The sequence below is a fragment of the Dinoponera quadriceps genome, unplaced genomic scaffold (genome assembly GCF_001313825.1).
Source record: "Dinoponera quadriceps isolate SergipeBrazil2010 unplaced genomic scaffold, ASM131382v1 scaffold1889, whole genome shotgun sequence".
NCBI classification, from domain to species: Eukaryota; Metazoa; Arthropoda; class Insecta; order Hymenoptera; family Formicidae; genus Dinoponera; species Dinoponera quadriceps.
The window spans coordinates 285,404-291,403 of record NW_014557272.1 but is presented as its reverse complement, the minus strand read 5'-3'; the positions used below and the strand labels follow the sequence as shown (position 1 = coordinate 291,403).

General features: G+C 41.0%; 1 protein-coding gene across 1 annotated transcript in view; it reads left to right on the top strand.

Moving 5' to 3' along the window:
• Positions 1-902: 902 nt before the first annotated feature.
• The window catches only part of LOC106748864, a 106,315-nt gene continuing 101,217 nt past the window's right edge, over positions 903-6,000 (top strand). Inside the window, exon 1 of the mRNA XM_014627779.1 lies at positions 903-1,368. The gene's annotated coding sequence lies outside the window, so the exon portion shown is untranslated. The remainder of the gene's footprint in view (positions 1,369-6,000) is intronic.

Here is a 6,000-nt window from a genome sequence, read left to right as displayed (position 1 = left end):
ATATATTTGCAAATATTTATCTAAATTTACCCCGCAATTTGTTATCGTGTCTTTATTCATCGTCGATAAATTTATAACGTACTAAATTAATTCATTTAACACATTTATTTCAAATAGATATTTACGAATATCTTTATTAATTGTTTCATAATTTAACCATAATTTATCCAAGTATCGGCTAATGCTATTCTTTATCAGTATGCAATTCTTACATTTTTTATCAATAAATTTCTGGTTTAATATCAGTAGCTAGTAAAAAAGGCATCTTCTCTATCTATCAATATAAGATTCAGCAGATTACTATATAAAAAATTAAATTTTGGTGACAGTAAATTCAATTAAAACGCAAAAATCAGTTCGATAGACATTTATTTGTAATTTCTTTACCAAAATATTATTCTATTTTAAGAATCGTATGTGGATATATACTTAGTTGCCAATCGATCTTGTTAAATCATTCTTTAAGAAGCCTGAAGTAGAATTATTAAAAAATATACTTTTAATAATATTAAAAACAACACCAGAGATATATATATGAAATCAAAATTATTAATAGAACAATAATAATATTTCAAGATACGTGTAAAAATCCAAAGATTCAACTTTGGTAACATCAATGTCTATTCCAACCACTATTGCGATCTATGATGTAAAAAAGGAATTTGATAAACTGTCAAATATCAGCAGTAGTTAATATCGCTCGTAGTTAATATCGCTCGTAGTGTCGGCTGGTATCGATGCGAACGTTCTGCATTATCAACCGCACGTCACTTTCATATGCATCTTTAGATCAATTCCGTCCAGAGGACGCTCGACGTCGTCACCCACGATCGAGGACGCAGGAGCGTGATCATCCTCCGGGTTGCCGTCCGGCAGGAGTTCAGTCGGTGCCGGTCCCGGGAGCCGTTCACGTCTGGACATCCTGCGAGACGCTAACCTAAGATGGCAATAGACATGTACATTTGATAGGGCGGTCCATTCGATAAGGGAGACAGCCACTTCCGGTTTAGCGTAACGCGCGATAATGAGCGAGTGAAAAGAGCGAAGGAGGGAGAGAAAGAGAGCGAGCGAGAGAGCGAGAAAAAGAGAGAGCGTGAAAGAGTGTATGTGAGAGAGAGAGAGAAAGAGAGAGAAAGAGAGAGGAAGAGAAAGCGAAGGTCGCGATGAACGGATAGGTGCAACATCATCAATCGCGCATCATCCGAGCAGGAGGAAAGGGTGCGTGTGCGATACTATCCTTTTTTCGACACGCGTAATCGTCGAGACAGCGCGGATCGAGAGTGGCGAACTACTAGTCGTGCTGTGACGGAAGTTGGGCGCTCTCTCTCGACGGCATGTCGCCGTGACGAATCGCAACGGCAGATAAAGGTGAGCGATTAGCATTAAGCTTTTGCTCAGCGTTTATCGACAACCCCAAGTAGTCCCTTACGTTTGCCGCGCTTACAAACACACGAGAATGGCAAGTCTCGGCTTCGTAAAAGATTGAGGATTCTTCTTTCGCGGAGCGGGTGAAGATAAGATGTAGAGATCGTGTTTTTAATGTAAATATGTATCTGATGACGAAAGATTATTTTTAATCCCGATAGTCGAAATATCGTAAAACGCTATTTTCTTAGTTGTCGAAAGATCAGCGCAAAGTGTTTCGCGATGGTGTGTTGAGTTAATTGGTGAATGTGAAGTGCACAGAAAATATTGTAATTTTCAGTTGATTATAATAAGGAAGAAAGATATAGTGAGGAATCGGTCGGAAATGGTAAAAACGTGTTAGAGTGTAAAAGAAGTTGCGGACGAGACGATCGTGCTGAAAGCGGAGAAAAGGGTATCGTGGAGAGTCCGCGTATCGAACGAGGAAACAATGAGAGAGAGATGAGGGAATGAAAAGTTTGAAGCGTCGGTGAAAGGTGGTTTCAGTTGATTTTAACTTCCGCTATGAATATCTGAGAAACGAGAGGAATGTTTTCTTCGATAAGCTCCGCGAACAATGGATCCTTATGATTCGAAATGATTGTAGCTCTTATCTCACGATTCTCTGAAAGAGGCGAGAAAGCTCGAGAGAGTCGCTGAAACTGAAATTGCTCGCAACAATGCGAACACAATTACATATTTTGGAAATCATAAGTAGAATGACGTTGTATAAAGGCTGTAAAAAAAATTAATTGGTTACATGCCTTTGATTGCGATTTAAGTAAGACCTGTAATTCCTATAATTCCGTTTTCAGCACGTTCTTGTGATACTAGATATTCGAAGAGGCGTTCACAAGAACGCGTTGAAACTTGCAACGATAAAAGACTCGAAAAATGCATGCTTATATCGATGTCGCGAATACACCTTTATGCACAAGATATATCCGCTCGACGACGAATCATTCATCCGGCGATAGTATGATCGCATCGCGTTTTCTAATTTATGTGAAAGCGCATAATGCAACGCACGGGACGATGACAGGCGTTTTGCATAAGAATAGGTAATATCACTGTAAGATCGTTCATTATGAGCTTGCCGGAACGGCATAGGGAATTTTCGCGAATTCTGTTTACAACCTTCAACATTTAACTGGAACCTTCCGTGCTCCTATATACCGGGTCGAGGAGTTCCGCGCCGGTGCCCGGAAAGGAAAGGGTTGAGGGGGATCAGCATAAATTTCACGATTTATTGATCCTCGCAAGGTGCCTGGTATTATCAAGTCAAACTCAGCGACGTGCCGGCTTTGTCCCATCTGATTTATCAGCACGACCATTAGGTTACGCCCGTTATCTCGCGGATTTCGGGATTCTTAATATTTCCTCTCTCTTCTCCTACGCTTCCTCCGCGGAAGTATTTAATTCCGAGTGAAAATCCAATTAATTTTCCCGATGGCGAAATATCGGCGTACGTCTTGGTACTTTTGCCCGGCGGACAGGACAGCACTGATCCTTCGTATCGATAACAATGCAATTGCACGTTGCACGTAATTCCGCGAGAAATTACGGTTGTTCGAGGGGAAAGCTTATTAAGAAATGTAGAGAAATATTCTTGTTTGAATTACGTTAGGATTGAATTTCTTTTGAAAATTCCAAGATATATTTTAGAATATAAAAAAGAATATTAGATTTAGGAAGGAATATATATATATATATGAATATCCACGCGTCCCCAGTGATCTGAGAGTCAATAAGCTTAAAGCACCACGAGAGTGTTACATACGGACCTCGTGCTTTCGACATTCGACCCCTTCAATTTCAGTTCGCGACCATAACGTAAATTAAACCGACTGGTCGTTCGGTCACGCGAAAAGTTCCGCACCGCGTGCGGACGCGTCGGCGGGAGGAAATTGTCGGATTCAGCCGGAAATTGCGAAATTCCCGATAGCAGCGATCCGACAGTCGCGATCGACGGCAAGTCCTGCGTGCCGCACTCTTCTTCCCTTCTTCGCCGGAAGTGCGCATTTGCGTTTTCGCTGAGGATTTCGTTAGATCGTCTCGATACGTCGTCGACCGGTTTAATGAAGGTCCTTGTCGATACCTTTCACGAAGGGAGGCATCGAGTCCTCTCAGAGAGCGCGAGCGTCTCCGATCTCTTATCAGCGCGGTACGGACGCAGCGAGATCACGGTGAACAGGATTGGAAAATCCTTTTCATGGAGATAAGTCGAGAAGGAAAGAGGACCCTCGGGTCGCGTTCGTTCGCCTTATAGTGCGACGTGCCTTTTTAGTGCATAACTGCCTTTTTGATAAGGTTGCCGAGGTCTGGATATTCTCGCGACACGAACGCGAGGACCTCTCTTTCTCTCTTGTTTTCTTTCTGTGCTCTTTTCTTCACCCTTTCGTTTATTTTATATAGATCATGATCGCGGAGAATGTTGAATATGGTTTTACACAAAGTGTCTATTACCTAGAAAAACCTGGAAAACCTGAAATTTTCAAGGAATTTGTTTATGCCTGGAAAAATCCGACAATTCTCAGAGGAATTTGTTTTCTTTTTCGAATTTAACCAGACGACTTATTATAGCAACTGTAGTAAATATCTCGATTGCGAGTCATTTAATCACGACTAATTTGTTAAAGAAATTATGAAAGACCGAAAGACTGTTTAAAAACTTGACCGGTATTCGGAATATCTAAAATTACTTATCGATCGACTGAGGAAGAGGTACCAGGCTTAACCCTGGTTTAGTGTTTACCAATCTCTTCGCAATAACTAGTAGAATCGATCGTTCCGAGTAGAAAAGCTTTTAAAACGCAGCCACTGTAATGGCGAACGGAAGGAGAACAGGTGATTGAGGGTATACATCAGCGACCGCCGATCATAAAACGAGTCGTTTGCATGCACCCTCCTTTTTTATTACATGTTCCATGGCCGTTGAGTTCCCGCATACATCGGGTTTTTACCCGAGAACCCGTGTCTACTGCACGCAGAAACTTGGAAAACTTGAAACTCTCAAGGAATCTTTATCTCTCTCGTGTAAGTAAACACTTCGCTGCCTCTTGTTTGCTCGTGGCTGTCGAAAAATTCGGTATTTCGAATGAGAGGAAAATGCAGGATATCTCGTTTTATTTTTCAAATAGTTGAAGGGATATACGCAAGTCGAGAGATACGCATCGTGCTATTTGCAAGATACAGAAATGTATATATGAATTAGTTGGAAATACGCTTTTACCTTCGTAGAAATACAACGCTGTGCAGGATTGAATTGCGCAAACGTATACTTATAAATTAGAGAGGAAGGAAGGGAAGGAGAGAGAGAGAGAGAGAGATACATTTTAATCTTTAGAATGCAGGAAGTACGCACTTGGTCACTCACACACACACACACACTCTCTCCCCCCCCCCCTCTCTCGGGCGGCAGAGAGATATGTAAATTATTTAAAAGCGCATTTTAGCCCCCGCGTGCAATTCGCTTGCGCGTAACTTTCCAAATTAGTAAGAAGCCATTGCGCGTGGTCCGCTAACGTATAAAAACCGGCAGGGAAATTTCTGGAAATTTCTCGCGGCGCGGCATAACACGGTGAAATAGAAATTACAATATATTCAACATAATGCACATATCAGTGAAAGAGAGAGATTGCAGAGGATATTGTGAATTAGTAAAAGCGCATTTTGTACCCCGTGGAAGATGCAAAAACGTGGTCCTAAATAATTATTAATGAGCTACTCGCTTAAGTTCTCGCGGATGGCAGAAACACACGGCTAAATTACTGGAAGAGATTTCAGCTGAAAATATTACATTGTGTCGTGGGAGGGGAAGGAGAGAAGAGTGTATCATGATTATTCATTCGCGTGTGATGTAGTCAACTACTCTCACGACTTGATGTTCAATGCAGCTCGTTACGCGAGGACGGCTCCGTCGTACACATATACATGACGATAGCGTCCCAATAAGTTTTCGTCGCGAAATTGAAATCCAACACGCTGGCAAGCGTAGTAAACTCGTTATTTATTCGTCCGGACGCGCCGTAACAGCGTTGAAACTTTCGGTCAGAATGGTCCCTCTGTATCGTCGATCGTTTAGCGTGTAGAGAGTGCACAAGCGAGCGCGTGCATTGTAGGGCCCTATCGCGCATTTCCCTCGTGGTCGAAACTTAGGACTATTTCGACATCGCGTCGCGTTTATCCTTTAATTCACGTTCCAGTGTCCTGTTCGTTTATCGAGCCAGCGCGGTTTACGTATGCAGTTCCGATTTTCATTTCATTTGTATGCATTCCAGTTCATTTTTCCTCGCCGTCCAGTTATTTTAAAATATTGTATTCAACTAAATATATTATTATATATTTTAATATTTAACATATAGTGATTATATATTTTACTGAAATCATTTAACGTATTGCTATTAATTTTAGATTATAACATTATATATGTCTAATAATTTTATATTTCATAATTTTGTAGTTTTCGATATTTTTGTTACGATGTACTTTTTGGTAGCAAATTTTAATTTTCGTTAAAACGTGATGTTTCAACATGTTTTGGTATATAATTTCAGAATATTCCGAACTGGCGACGAGAAACTATTTTTACATTGT